Source organism: Phyllobates terribilis, unplaced genomic scaffold, assembly GCF_046119375.1.
Source record: "Phyllobates terribilis strain yellow unplaced genomic scaffold, ASM4611937v1 Scaffold_831__1_contigs__length_621364, whole genome shotgun sequence".
Lineage (NCBI taxonomy): Eukaryota > Metazoa > Chordata > Amphibia > Anura > Dendrobatidae > Phyllobates > Phyllobates terribilis.
This window is the reverse complement of record NW_027363591.1, coordinates 100,302-116,819: the sequence shown is the minus strand read 5'-3', so window position 1 is coordinate 116,819 and position 16,518 is coordinate 100,302. Positions and strand designations below refer to the sequence as shown.

Sequence of the window (16,518 nt, the reverse complement as noted above, 5' to 3'; positions counted from 1 at the left end):
TCCATTTAAAACATAGCACTCAGCCTCGGAACGTGATATCTCTGATCCATAGTATTATCACTAGCTTGGAACACATACTTCCGCCCATCTGGAACGCACCATAGGCATCACATGACCGGATATTCATCTACCTAGCAACCGATAGCGTCACTTCCGCCGTGGTCACAATTTTCCTATTGGCCGGGGGCTCTGGACGCTCATTGCATGCCTGTATAAAACACTTCCGGGTGCTCTCTGATACAGGCGTCGCACGCTGACAAGCGGTGAATACCGCGTCAGGACACCAGACCTAGGAAATCCTGAACAAATCCTATGGTATGCCTGTATTCCTCTGACACTGGGGCTGTCTATGATGTGGTGGATACCTATCTTATCTGTCTTTCTTTACAGTCCTAGATCTCTCTGGTGAGACACGGTGTCACACATCTGTCCTCTCATTATATAAGCTACACAGGTATATTTTCTCTTTCCCCTATATCTCCTTAACTCCCTGCCCAATAGGGAATGATTTAATGGCCTCTCATATCTCTCGTTCAGTGAAAGCTTTGTCTAGTACCTCCTGCTCGGGGGTCTGTAAGGAAGGAACGGTAGTGTCCATAATATATTTGTCAATTTTTGTTTCAAGACTATTAGGCGACACGTCGTGGTATTGTGCATAAATATTATATAGTGATCTATAACAGCAATGAAATGCTTCCTCTATGTCAGTGGGGTTATGAATCTATAGCCGGGTGCCCCTTTTATTTTGGATACATATGTCCTTTACATGTGTGGATGTAACCTCCTTGTCAATGTGAGACCACATTTATCAGCAAATTTGTAAGAATACCTTCGCATGCGATCTTGATATTTTGCATATGTTTGATCTATTATAGACCTTCGCATCTTTCTTTTTTTCAATCAGATCATTTTGAACAAAAGAAATAATTACCAACATTTTGTTTTGTAAACAAACTTTGTGACAAAAAAAATAAATAAAAATAAATAACCAGTAACAATACGACAACCGGTTTACAGTGATATAAATCCCAATATCGCTCTATAGTACAAGGTTTTGGAATAGTATTTTACATTTGTACATAAATATCTGAAATATTCCTGACGGATTATTTTTTTCCCTATTGGGACAACAAAAGAAAAAGAATATATCTAAGAAGGGACAATTATATGGACTGAGACAATTATTATTCGCTGACACCTTGGGTATCAGGATATAAATTCCTGGTTTACTTATGTAAGGAAATGCACAAACGGTCCAGTATAGTATTTCTGAGAAGGTTTTCTGAAGCAATACCGGGGGTAATTAACCATTGTCCCATATGTGTATGGATTTCTTGACAGCGTTTCTTCATATATAAGCTCCCTTTCCAAGCATAGTGTCATTTATCCTGGATTTTAGTTCTGTTATCGTTGGGGGAGAATTTTCTATCCAATGTAGAGCCAACAACTATCTGGCTAGAATAATATTCTGGAGCTAGCTATTGCCATATGGGAGTCTGGTCTACGTCCTCTCCCAGGAGTCTCAGGATACAGATTTTAGGTTCCAACTGAAGTTGTATCCCAAATACAGATAGTACAAGAGCGATCACTCCCTTCCAGTAGTCGTCAATATTCCCACATCATATGTATCAGGTTGGCAGCATTTTGACCACATCTAGGGCATGTGTCATCAGTTTGTATTAAAATTTTAAATAAAATACTTGGGGATCTATATACCCTATGAATGAGAAGAATTTGGGACAATCTTTGTGACTCTGACAATGAAAGATTCGGTGTCAAATCCAAGTTTCCTCAGATAAAGGACCCACATCCTCTTCCCATTTTGTCTTAACGATCAAAGGATATTTACCCAAATGTAGGGCAAGTAACTGCCTATAAATAAGGGATATTAGACATTTTGTATCCACCGCTGTAGCAATGGTATCTATCGAGTGATGTCTATCAATCAGTATGGCGTTTATTCTAGTTGTGTGTTATATGCATGACGTATTTGCAGATACTGATAAAGCACCCTATGTGAAAGGCTAAAATCTGCCTTTATTTGTTCAAAGCTCTTGAATAATCCATTCCTTAAGAGTTGTGATACCGAACATATACCCCTATCCACACACTCACTAACATTATTTAGTTTCTGTAGCTAAGGTAAGTTATAGTTGTGCCATAAAGGAGTATAGTTTGTGTACCTTTCAATCCCCAGAATATTTTTACCCCTATCCCACACCTTATATATTAACTTTAGCTTAAGACCTTTTAGGTCATTTTCTCCAGGAGGCCCCATATCTAGTATGGAGAATGGAAGCTTCCGCTTGGTTTCTTCCATAAGTAGGTGCCCTGAAATTCCACAATATTTGCGAGTAACCCATCCATGAAACTAGCTTAGCTGCTTTCTAGCGTTAAGCAGGTCTGCGTATGTCTGGAGGGAAGCAGATCATTTATGTTGTTTGTCAATGGGATCAATCCGCTAAAGCAAATGGGAGACTTTAGCTGCTTTCTCTTTTTAGCCTGCATCCATGTTTTATTAGTATCCCTCTGAGGACGCATTTGAGAGCTTCCCATTGAAATGGTAAGGCAGTTTCATCATGCTCATATTTGTGAAGGAGTCTATAGTCTCAAGAAGGTCTGAGACACAGAGTGAGTCTTTCAGCAGATTATCATTTAAGTTTCCACAGTTGAACTCTTGGTGGAGTCAGGTATAGTCAGATAACAATATACAGGAGCATGATCTGACCATATAGCAATCCCTATCAGAGATGTAGGTTGCCATGTAAGCAAGTGATGGCAATTTAATGAAAAGTCTCTACGGCTATGCATATTGTGTAAAGGAGAATAATGTGTATAATCCTTTACATCTGGATGTTGTATCTTCCATACATCGACCAGTTGGAAAGGCCGGAGCACGTTTAGCAAAGCTTTTGGGTGATTTAGATTGGTGACTCCAGCCCAGGAACGCCTCTAAAGAAGGATCCAAGACAAAATGAAAGTCACCTTCAATGATGATAAGGTCCTACAGAAAATGTTTTAGTTTGTTTAAGTACTGACATCATGTCTTAATTAAGTCACAATTAGGGAGATATAAGTTTGCCAAAGTCAAAATGTTGGAATAGATCGAAATCTTAAACACATACATCCTCTCCGTGTCAGACAGTGTTTCTACAATAGTATGCGGTAGTGATCTGTGTCGGCCTATACTCCGCACCTTAGACTTCAAAACAGCATTTCTACTGTGACGCCAAGATGAATAATATCTGTTAGTAATCTGAGGTACAGTATATGATCGCCTCTAAAGCGGGTCTCCTGAAGAAGGAGAAAATGAACGTGTTATTTATTCATATGATAAAACACTTGAGCTCCTTTCTCTCGAACATTAAGTCCTCTGACATTCAATGAACGAGTTCTGCGTTGTGTCATATTATATGAAAAAAAAGGAGGAGGAGAGAAAGACCAAGAGCAAAGAGGAGGTGTAGATGGTAGATAGTAATGTCTACTGCTCAGTGGCCATGAGGTATAGATTATGAATATATCGAACACCAGGAACTAGCGAAACAAGCAGATCCCAATGCAAGTCCTTAACTGGGGTTTGTCTTTACAGGCGTAAGTCAAACCTTCAGTCCTAGAGTTCCTATTAGGGGGAACCATAGAATATATAGCGAGCAAAGTAATACAGCTTGATATTACAGTAATATAATGTGAACTCAGCTTAAATGTCGTTCTAAGATATGAACTGAGACGTTCTGTATAGTGGAAGAGTGGCACCTAAAACTCCATTTAGATATATCTTATTATATTCTGAAAGAAATAAGTAAGCATCAGCAAACTGTCTCTCTCATCAGGGAAAACAAGAGCTCATATGATTGGCAGGTTCCTTTCCCATCTGGGTGCATCACCATCAAATTCCTGATCCATTGAAAGCCTTCTGTGAGGTGCTGAAACTCTGTGGCAATGGTGGAGAAGGTGGCCAGGCAGATATATGAATTCTGGGAATGTCCAGGACATCACAGAATGGTCTCATGTCGCTTTGATCTTTCAAAATATAAAATGTTCAATTTTTTTCGGACCTGCAGCTGGAAAGGGTACCACAGGAGCACATCAGACCATTTTCCTAGAGAGCATCAAGTAGTGGTGTCAATACCCTTCTTTAAGCAAGTGCCATTCAGGATAGATCTGTGAGCAATTGTATGCGTTTTCCATTGAAATCACCAGGACCCAACTCCCCTGCTTTCCTCACAACGGCCTCTTTCACATTGAAAATAATGTATGTGACCGATAATGTCCCTTGGACGCTCAGGATCTGGGCCATGATTGCCTAATGTACAGTGCGCCCTGTCGATCTCCAGCTCCTTATCAATAGGGTCACCAAGAATATTATTGAATAATGTCTATAGTGTTGGCATAATCGCTTGTGCATTGATGATTTCAGGATATTATTGTGATTTTCTTGGTCATCAATGATATTAAAGAGACTGTTTATTTGCTGGCTGTGAAGATCCAGTGTTTGTTTCTGAGCATTTTGATTGCCACAACTTGTAGGACATCATCCTCTTATCTCTGTACCTTGTCAGTAAGCTGTGATAGGCTAGAAGTGAGGGAACTATTTCAGTTTTGTACGTGGTCTTCAGCCTTTGTATATATTGCTCTATCTCTTGTTTAGTAGGGATAGACGGAATATGAAATACAAATCAATTATGGCTTTCCCCATATTAAAATCCCCTGTGGCTGGGGGAGTATATTTTTCTGTGCAGCAAGCACTGCTCAGTATGTGGGATTTGGTGAGAATACAGGGAGATTTGTGGAGATGTTTTCTTGTGAGGCCTACATTAAGAGAGAAGTTAGTGCAGGACTTACAGGCTTGGGCTGTCTGGCATCATGAGGGTTAATACTGCTTCTTTTTCCAAGCTGAGATGAGGCAGTAATGGCTCCAGAGCAGGATGATAAGACTTTCGATAAGAACCACTGCATATCAGATATGCTGACCGAGGTGGAGGACCTCAGATTAACCTCCGATCTCGTCTTTCTTTCCCATATCGAACGTCATGTTTAAGGCCGGAAATTGCTTATAATTCCCCCAGGAACACGGTCTGAAGAGAGTGCTCTCATTGCTATGTCCAGGTCATGTCTTTCCTGTTGATTTTCAATACGTCCGAAGGCGGCGTTGATTGGGAGCAGGATTGTGTGATGTAATAACCTTATGTGAGCCCCAGAAACGCGAGTTGTGACACCAATGGAACGGCGCCACAACAGGAGGTGCGTATGAGTGTTTTTATTTTAACAAGGCCAAACATGAGGAATGAGAAGTCGTTGTACCAAGAGAAGTGGAAAACCCCTTTAAGAAGATACAATTTTCGGTTAGAATTTAAATAGGCTTCTCCCGTGTGACTTCTCTGAAGTTTATTAAGAGTTGATTTCTGTGTAAAACATTTCCCACATTAAGAACATGAAAAAGGCTTCTCGCCTGTGTGAGTACTTTGGTGACTAAGAAGTGAGGATTTCTTCACAAAACATTTCCCACATTCTGAACAGGAAAAAGGCTTCTCCCCTGTGTGAGTTCTCTGGTGCTTACCCAAATCTGATTTCTGTTTAAAACATTTTCCACATTCTGAACATGAAAATGGCTTCTCGTCTGTGTGAGTACTTTGGTGACTAAGAAGTGAGGATTTCTTCACAAAACATTTTCCACATTCTGAACAGGAAAAAGGCTTCTCCCCTGTGTGGGTTCTCTGGTGAATAACAAAATATGATTTCTGGTTAAAACATTTCCCACATTCTGAACATGAAAAAGGCTTCTCCCCTGTGTGGGTTCTCTGGTGGCTATCAAGAATCGCTTTACGGTTAAAACATTTTCCACATTCTGAACAGGAAAAAGGTTTCTCCCCTGTGTGAGTTCTCTGGTGCTTACCCAAATCTGATTTCTGTTTAAAACATTTCCCACATTCTGAACAGGAAAAAGGTTTCTCCCCTGTGTGAGTTCTCTGGTGCGTAACCAAACCTGATTTCTGGTTAAAACATTTTCCACATTCTGAACAGGAAAAAGGTTTCTCCCCTGTGTGAGTTCTCTGGTGATTGACCAAATCAAATTTCTGTTTAAAACATTTTCCACATTCTGAACAGGAAAAAGGCTTCTCCCCTGTATGAGTTCTCTGGTGCTTAAGCAAATCTGATTTATAGTTAAAACATTTTCCACATTCTGAACAGGAAAAAGGCCTATCCCCTGTGTGAGCTCTCTGGTGATTGACCAAATCAAATTTCTGTTTAAAACATTTTCCACATTCTGAACAGGAAAAAGGCTTCTCCCCTGTATGAGTTCTCTGGTGCTTAAGCAAATCTGATTTCTGGATAAAACATTTCCCACATTCTGAACAGGAAAAAGGCCTCTCCCCTGTGTGAGTTCTCTGGTGATAGACCAAATCTAATTTCTGGTTAAAACATTTCCCACATTCTGAACAGGAAAAAGGCTTCTCCCCTGTGTGGGTTCTCTGGTGGTTATCAAGATGCGCTTTACGGTTAAAACATTTCCCACATTCTGAACAGGAAAAAGGCTTCTCCCCTGTGTGAGTTCTCTGATGTCTGATAAAACTTGGTTTCAATGTAAAACATTTTCCACATTCTGAACAAGAAAATGGCTTCTCTCCTGTGTGGGTTCTCTGGTGGTTATCAAGATGCGCTTTCCGGTTAAAACATTTCCCACATTCTGAGCATGAAAAAGGCTTCGCCCCTGTGTGAGTTCTCTGATGTCTGATAAACCTTGATTTCTCTGTAAAACATTTTCCACATTCTGAACAAGAAAATGGCTTCTTTGCTTTAGGAGCAGTTTGTTTTTTAATGCTTATTTTGTGACTTTGATTTTCCTTAGTAGTCAGTAATGAATCAGAAGACAGGACCTGTTTCATAGGATCAGACGACAGATCTTTGCTGTGAAGGGATGATGGTAAATCTGGAGTAATGGCATTCACTTCAATTGTATCCTCTGGGATCTCAAGATCATCCGATTTAAAAACTGAAGATGTCAGCTGTCCCTCTGATCTCCTGGTACAGTCATCTGCCAAGGATAAAACCAATTATCATTTTTGAATAAAATATTCTTGAAATTTATATTTTTTAACATTTCTGCTTAAACTGTCCGTAAAAAGGGTAAGTTCTGTAAATATATTGAATTATTTACCAAGACAATGACAGTTCACAGTCTAATAGAAAACCTCATAGGATGAGCCAGTGGAGCGTGATGTTCAACTGTTTGTTCATTCAGTCTCCAAAATATGGAATAAAAAGCCAAACAATGTTATGTAGGTGAAACTAATACCAATAAAAACTTCTACTCATCTCACAAAAAACAAGTCCCCACTCAGGTCCATCATCTGTCAGTGGAAAAACAGAGATTTTCACATTATTAGTGGCTCAAAGGCTCTTGAAAAGCAACTTTGTTTCTATAAACCAATCCAGCAACATCTGCTCTCCCACAGTCAGATCTCCCCCTTACTTCTGAGCCTTGCAGTGCGCCCAAACCACATTTATCATCCATGTATTTGGCATTACTATAGTGAGAAGAACCCTCTTCATTTACAGTGTGTGTCTCCCGCAGCACAATCTGGGCACTATGTGTTGGGCAATAAAATGGCATATTTGTAATTTTCACTTTGAAACATCTACTGTGTGCTAATTTTCGGAAAGTGACTGTGGAGTCAAAGTGGTGACAACTTCTTAAGATTAATTCATTGAGGGTCATAATTTTCAAAATGGAGTCAATATATGGGAATTTCTACTGCTCTGATTTTCTGACATTTTGTATGGTGTGGTGTGTCCCATATCCTCTGGGACCTGCTCCTGCGACGTCTGCTTCTGTCACCAGGTGCTGTCCTATTTATTCTGCAGGCGGCGCTGGTGATTGAGAAGACGTCGGGACCAAAAGTTCTGGGCGGCGCAGGCTCTGTCCAGCCACTTAGATTAGTTTGCATGGAACCAGTAGTACCATCCAGTCTGGCAGTATGGGTGTGTGTGCTGTCCAGCTGGAGTAATCTGCTCCCTGCTTCAGCCATATGGAAAGCACCGCACCCTACTAAAGCTGGAAGCATATTGCCGGAAGCTGCCAGATCCAGCCTTGTTCTCCTCTGGTTCAGTCCTCTGTGCTCAACTCCCGGCTTGTGTATTTGGTTCCTGTTATGACCTCGGCCCGTTTACTGACTATTTTTGCGTATTCTGATTTTGTACTTTCTCTGCCCTCCTGGTTCTGGCTACCGGACTATTCTTCTTCCCATCTCACTCCACAGAACAGCAAGTAACACTATGGCCCAAGCCTAGGAGTATCTGTGTAAGTCAAGATCCGTAAGGAAGAATAAAGGGTAATGGGCAAAACTGTGACTACAGATAATAACACCGACTGAAACGATCAAGCTGAACAGTCTTCTTCAGTAAAAAAAACATTTAGTCTGTAACTGTAACTACTAGGTAGTTAAAGACTCACATAGGTGAGGCCAGCCGATCCAACCCCAAATAAACTATCATACAGAATGAACATGTAAAAAAATATACAACAATAAAAATATATGTTACATTCCCAACACCAATGTATGTATGAATGGAGAAATCCAACACTAAACTGGAGTTGTGCTCATTTATGGTGGACCATTGGAGGTATGATGAGTCCTGACCAGAAGAGTAGAGAAAGTATTAGTGCCCCCATTTCAGGAGAGATTGTGCAGGAATCTGAATTCCTTAGGATTGAAAATGTAATGGAATTTATGACGCGGAGTGAATCCATGAAACCAGGGCTCGAGCCATGCCACCACATCTCCTGCAGGCGTGAATAGATGTATATTACAGCCATCAGCCACGCACAGCTTAGAGACATATCATGGCACAGGTGTAATGTTATTTATGTAGTTTATCCCAATCCTGCTTGAAGTTATTCAGTTTTAAAAGAAATTAAAAAGTCAGTATAAAGGGAAACTCCGTTGTTATTGTACAGAAATTCACACTTGGCCCTCACTGCACATTTAATATTTGCAATCATAAAAGTGAAGTTTGGCCAGAAAGACTGGACCTGGTCTTGTAGGGACCATATGAGCACATTCAGCCGCACAGAAGGGAGAGAAGGTAGATTCATCCAATAAGATATCAGGGTCCTAGGAAGCCAACAGCATCATCACCCTCTACTTTCTCTTACAGGCCCATCAGAATATTTTTCTTCAAGTGATTTTCTCACTTGTCAGCACTTTCTACGTACGCTCTCATTTGGCTTTGTAGTTTACAGATGTGGGCAGGTAACGGTCAGCGTCTACTAATCACAGGGGGTAGGTGGATCCTCCAGGTTGCAAGTTCTCTAGAAAAGGGGTGTTCAATGCCCAAATTCATTTGAACAGTTTTGGGTGAAGAAGGTTGTGGTCTAGAGGCAAAATGGTGATCACACGAATGTGATATGGCCGGACAACACCACCGATAAAGCAGCCACAGCCGGTGACTGAGAAGAATCTGTGACTTCTTTGCATTTAGTGGTTACTACTCACCTGGGGAGTCATATGTAGGAATCTCCTCCTTACACCGCTCATCACCCCCCACATATGTCTCCGTAGTATTAATATGGCTCAGATCTTCACCCTGAAACAAATATTATAAAAGTCACAGACAGATGGAGAAGTCACATCTATGATCAGCTCTAATCCTGCCATGTCCAACGTTCTCATTACACAAGTATAAAACATATTAATGGTGGATAAAACAAGACTGAGCACAAGACCTTCACAGCCGTCTACACATCATAGGGGAGATCTCAGGACATCTTCTCTCCATCTACCTGATGATCCTTAGGAACATTGGGATCTTCTTGTTTACAGTCCTGTGGAAGAAGAAGACGGGGACATCTCTCTGGTGTTGTCCTCTTACTGGATAGATCTGGAGGAAACACATATTGGGACTGAATTCATTCTTTACATACAGATAATTATAGGCCGTGTGTATTTAGTCCTATTACCTGGTGATGTGAGGGGCTGGGGAACCTCCATCATGATGTCTTTGTACAGATCTTTGTGTCCTTCTAAATACTCCCACTCCTCCATGGAGAAATAGACAGCGACATCCTGACACCTTATAGGAACCTAACACATACAATGATACCGTCATCCCCTCGATCCCTCCATAACGTTACTGTATAATGTCCCAGAATTCCCAGCAGTGTCACCTCTCCAGTCAGCAGCTCAATCATCTTATAGGCGAGTTCTAGGATCTTCTGGTCATTGATGTCTTCATGCATCACTGGAAAAGGTGGAGACCCCGTGATTAGGCTCTTGGGTCTTCCCCATCCCTCAGACGCAGGGTCCTGACAGCGCTCACTAGAGGTCTTCTTCATTACTGTGTAATCCTGGTTATGGAGAGACACATTAATAAATCTCACTACAGACATTTCCAGAGTCCTCACCTCTCCAGTTCTGTCCATCTGTTATTCCCATAGATAAGAATGATGTAATGTGACGTCATCAGAATCTCTCACCTCTCCAGTAAGCCGGAAGAGGATCTCTAGGGTGAGGTGTAATATCCTCTCCGCCATCTTATCTCTGTCCAGATCCATCTTTTATGGATCCATTAGGAAAATTCTCTTATATAGAAGATCTTCACTGAGAGGATCCAATATTGTAGGGATCTGAATGAGAAGATGAGCAGATGTAACATCATAAAAATCCTGTGTAATAATACAATTACTGGAGATAATAAGGGGAAACATATAAGGAGATTTATTATTTTACAGTGTTTAGTTTTCTTCTTTCTTCCTCAGAGTCTCCAGCTGAATACATTTCTCATAGACTCATCTTCCATGACGCTAATTCTCATCTCCTTTACCAACATTGGAATCGGCATTAGCAATACTGCAGGAGATATTCATTACACGTGACATGACAAAAAACTACTTCATGATGAGGATGATATCTTAATCTTCTACTACTGTTCTAGAAACATATTTGGCCAGAGTCTGTCACTGACTACATCATCACCACTAGCAGTCTGTATGAATGTTTCCCGTCTTCCCCGGAGTGTAATCTTCTATCACGTTAGATCTCATGCCTGATTCACACACAGAAGGTTGAGGCTTTTATAAAAGCATTTTTGTTTGCACAAACATCGCAGACAGAAATTATTTGATACCAAGGCCTCCATGTACAATGTTTTATGGAGTTTATTTTTGGCTTTAGGCTTTCCAATATTACAAGAAAAAAAGCAGAGATTAAAATGTTTCAAAAGAAAATTGGCACCAACAATTCTTGTAAAAAGAAAAAAACATGAAAAAGCACAAGACACATTTTGTTATTTTTTAACAAGTTAATTTGTTTTTTAAAAAAAACAACTCTTTTGGGCACCAGAACATAGATGTACACCGCAGGGATATCACAGGTGCGGCTGCAACAAAACCCTGGAGGTTGAACCACTTGCTGCTGTCAAAAGCAAATATGGCATCTAAGAAGGTGTGACAGAGTTCGGCCGTATGTCCCTCCTCCCCCAAGTATTTGATAGTATGGGGCTGCCTAGTTACTTTGATACCTAAATGCCTATTAATGGTGTCTGGGCCTGCAATGTATGAAAGTCTATTTGGCCGGGCCAGAGGCAGCACCCAATAAGTTACATTTTAACGCTCCCATACATATTAGACTAAAGTTGCATGAAAACACTGATTCAGGGGGTTTGATTGACTATATAAAGTATTTGGGGGCCTCCCGACAAATGATGTCAGAGCAGAGAAGGATCTGTCATCCTGAATTTCAGAGGCTAATCCATTTGTTTTTCCTGTAGATAATCGTCCGCTAGAGGAGTCGACTCTCTCATACAGACCACAGGAAAGCTGTAATATTTGAGTATGGGGGAGTCTGGAGAGATAGCAGTCTGCCAAATGACCGTTCAGCCAACACTTATCTCATGTGTATGGGGCCGTTAGTATTACACTGACTGGCAGAGATAATACACGGCACCACAGTAGTACAGTGCATCACCTGAGCAATCAGAGGCTTGTATGGTGTATGATCGCACTGAGGAGAGTTGTTTAAAAAAATATTTAACCTGAAAAAATCTCAGTTTTAGCAATAAGAAATACCTGTCACTAGTAGTGTTGAGCCACCCCCGTAGTGTTCGAGTTCGGTTCGTCGAACACCCGTGTGTTCGCCGAACTGTTCGTTGAACTGTTCGTCGAACACCTTCGAACACCGTTAAAACCAATGGCAGGCAAACAAAAACACATAGAAACACATAGAAAACACCTTCAAAGGTGTCCAAAAGCTGACAAACTGCTCAGAAGACACAACTAACACATGGAAAAGTGACAAGTACATATAGTCATGCGAAAAGAAAAGAGGTGGAGGAGTAAAAGGAGGGGGAGACACAGATATAGGCATGTCATGCCCTTCTAAAATCCAAAAAGTGAGAAGCCGACACGTTCAGTCCGCTCCTGCCCGTGCCACCTCCGTGTCGCCGGATTTGTGCCAGAGCCGCGGTGAACCCTGACGGCCAGCCCCCCTCTCCCAATACTGGTGCCTATCCGCTGGTGGGTCAAGCGAGCCCCCCTGTGGTGGAGGCAGCTCTAAGCTTTTTAATTTAAATTGTCTCTCTAATTTGAATGAATACACTTTAAATCCATTTACAAGGATCTATTGGAGGGCAAGTCTCATGCCAGCATCCGCGTAATTCCGCTCCAGTAGCGTTCACTAAAGCTGCTGCAGTTAAAAAGCTTTTATAAGGATCGAGCTCGGCTGTCCACCGCAAGGCATCCTACTGCCAGTCCCAGCCCCTATGCCTTGGGGTGCCTCCTGATGCTCTTCACTGAGTATCCCGTGGTCCCGAAGCATTTCCTTTGAAAAAATTAAGTGTCCAAACTACAGGTGGTGTAGCTTGCTTAACAGCCGGGATAATCCGCTGACTAGCAGACACTGCTACTAGGCACAAAGTATTTCCTGGGCTAGATGCAGTTAAAAATTTGTAATTAGATACTCTCGTTGGATGCTGAGAAAGCATTCCATAGAGTCTCCTGGCACGCCATATATGATTCTCTTAAAAAGCTTGGGGTAGGGGTCTAGGGGACCCTTTTATAGCCAAAATCACGGCCCTGTATCGCAATACGTCACCTAGGCTGAAGATAAATGGAACTGTAGCACCCTGAGGGCTCGGTTGCTACAGAGGTATTGCACCTCACCCAGAGGTGTGATATCTCACTCTCAGGTAAGGATGGAGTGTGGATCAGGACCCAACACCTGCATGCATTACACCACATTGCCGTGGGGCAGGGCGACCAATATGCCCCTGAGATGGGCACGACAGTCCCTGTCCCTGGCTGGAGTGGGGGGAGGGAACACTGAGGAAGGGGAACCCTGTAGTGCAGGAGCAGGGAGGAAGCAGTTCCTGGGTGCATTGAGAAGGGAGTATAAAAGGTGGGCACCATCTTAGTTCAGTGCAGAGAAGTCTGAGCAGAAGTGGCAGGGAGCAGGGGCTCTGCATGAGCTCTGCTCCGGAGGCGGGCCTAGTAACAGAGGCCCAGGCCTGGAAGAGGGAGAAGGAAGGAAGAGGAGCGGAGAAGGCTCCAGGAACGAAGGGATCCCAGGGGTGCGGACGGGCGAGTCGCCACCGCACGCCCGAATCCACCTGCGTGGAGGGGTCAGGCCAAAGGGGGAGACCGGTCCCCGAAACTAGTGGAGGCAGGAAAGGACCCTCAGCTAGAAACCGGAGGCTGTGACATTTTATGTGGCGCAGCCCCTCGCTACACCCGCTAGGAAGGCACCACATAGGGTCAGGGAAACTGGCGCCAAGTTTACCAAGAGGAGGCCCGAGGCAGCCGGACAGAAGGGTTGGTAAGAAAGGCCAGACAAAGGACACACAAAGGGGGTCCTGTGAAGCGCTCCAAAGTTATCTGGGAGTTGTCTGAGCCCCTCACCTGGTGAGCACAGTACGACGTGGGCAGCCGTTACCTGCAGACGTGGTCTAGATAATAAGAACTGTGAGTAAAGGCCCTGGACTGCATCACTGACTCCGTGTCGTTACTGCTGCTGCCCTGCACCATCACCCCCATCCTCCGCATACACTGCCCTGAGGCTATACTCCTCCCGTGGGGAGTTATGCTACGCTCTGCTGCACCCACAACACCAGCCTCAGCGGTCTGCCCTGCAGCGGCGGTTCACTCTGACCGCAATCCACGGGTGGTGTAGTCGGACATTTAAACATCAAAACCACAAAAATAGTTCCGCCACTGGTTTGACCGCCCTGAGCCACGGAACCGGGTCGCCGCCACGGAGACTACAACCACCAGCATCCACCAAAAAGGGTCCGGCTCCGGGTGTCCCAAGGCCCAGGGGGTGCATCAGAACATTTTCATCACCTTTCACAATCACCAATGGGACAAGGCAGGGATGTCCTCTGTCCCCTCTCTTATACATCCTAGTGACGGAGCACCTGCTCTCATCAATTCGCCATAACCCCAATATTAGGTGGATTGAGGTGGGAGGCACCGAGTACAAGTGCTCTCTATTTGCTGATGATGTCCTAGTATATATCACTCAATCACATATATCCATCCATGCTGTTATGGCTGAAATAGATCACTTTGTTACATGGTCAAATTTTAAAATCAATGCAGCGAAGTCTGAGGCCCTCGATGTCTCCCTCCCCAAATCCATACAGGATTCCATCCAGTCCAACTTTCCCTTTGCCTGGCCCTCACAGGGTATCAAATACTTAGGAATTCCTATTCATAGAGACCTCTCCCATCTATGTTATCTTAATTTTGGGCCCTTTATTGAACAACTCCATACAGACCACGGTTGGCAAGTTAGAATTGTAAGATTCACTACGTGAACCACTGGTGTTTTGTGGAAAAGCACATGTACACTGTGTTCCAAATTATTATGCAAAAAGTGTTTAGGAGTGATAAGGGAAGAATTTGTTTGTTTGTCAGTTAAACTCATTGATGGTGATGTGTGTCAGGGCTCTTTATATCACTGTAAGCAATTGCAGACACCTGTGCTAATTAGTTTGGCAGGTGTGTCCAATGAAAGGCAAGACTACTTAAGAAGGCTGTCTCACATTATTAAGCAGCCAACATTTTCTGCCAAAATGGGAAAGAAAAAGGATGTGTCGGCTGCTGAGAAGCAACAAATTGTGGAGTGTTTAGGTCAAGGCATGACTACAATCAACATTGTGCGATGATCAGGATGAAGTGTCTTGGCAATCAAGAAGTATGTAGCTGATTCACAGTACACACGTGTGCGTGCTGATAAGGGCAAATTGAGGACTCTTTTCTACAGGCAATTACGTCAGTGTAAAAGAGCAGCGGCAAAAAAGCCTTGTCATAGCAGCAGACAAGTTTTTGAAGCTGCTGGTGCCTCCAACGTCCCCCGACTGATTTCAAAACTGTTTTGTTCACGGATGAGTGCCGTGCAGCGCTCGATGGTCCAGATGGATGGAGTGGAGGATGGCTGGTTGATGGACACCCCACGCAAACACGGCTACAGCGCCAACAAGGAGGAGGTGGAGTAATGTTTTGGGCTGGAATCATGGGGAGAGAGATTGTCGGCCCCTTTAGGATCCCAGAAGGGGTAACGATGAACTCCATAATGTATGTGGATTTTCTCAAACAGCACTTCCTGCCATGGTTCAAGAAGAAGAACCGTGTATTCCACAGCAAGATCATTTTTATGCATGATAATGCACCATCTCATGCTACACATAAAACATCTGCATCTCTGGCTGATATGGGCATAAAAGGGGACAAACTTATGGTGTGACCCCCATGCTCCCCTGACCTCTACCCCATTCAGAACCTCTGGAGCATCATCAAAAGGAGTGTCTATGATGGCAGGAGGCAGTTCACATCTAAGCAACAGCTCTGGGAGGGTATTCTGTCCTCATGTAAAACAATTGAAGCAGAAACCATCCAAAACCTGACAAATTCAATGGACGAGAGAGTTCAGAAGCTCCTTTCGAACAAGGGGTCCTATGTGAAAATGTAACATCACCTAGAATAAAGTTTTGAGTTGAAAACTGTTTGATTTCAGTTTCTAATAACCTGCTAATGCTTATAATTTCAAAAATGACCATTTTTTTGGTCTTTATTAAAATGAAAAGGTTGATCGAAAAGTTTGGGGGATCTAAGAGTGTGGCAACCCAGTAGTCATGATTACTTCGAATTCTGACAATATGAGGGTCATGTTGCAAGTAGTGCAGCAAGAAGGCACTTATGTGTCTTGCGCATCTCGGAGCCCCAAAATAATTTTCCGGGCTAGATGCAGCTAAAAATTATTATTAATTTTAAATCTGGTGGAGTTTAGTATAGATGGCCTAATAGAATCAGTGCTGCACACTGCTACAAAGCCCAAATTATTTTCCAGCCAAGATACAGATAAACATGATTAGTAATTTGAAAGCTTAAAACGGTTGGTGAGGTGATTTTAACCAATCATCAAGCTTTTACTCTCCCCAGGATGACACAGGGGTAGAAAAGTCATTTCGGATCCATGATTTGTTCATCTTTATGAACGTGAGTCTGTCTACATTATCAGTGGAGAG

General features: G+C 42.8%; 1 pseudogene; it reads right to left on the bottom strand.

Annotated features, from left to right (window-relative positions):
* LOC141240302 (uncharacterized) overlaps positions 1-16,518 on the bottom strand; it is a 63,514-nt pseudogene that overhangs the window by 27,239 nt on the left and 19,757 nt on the right.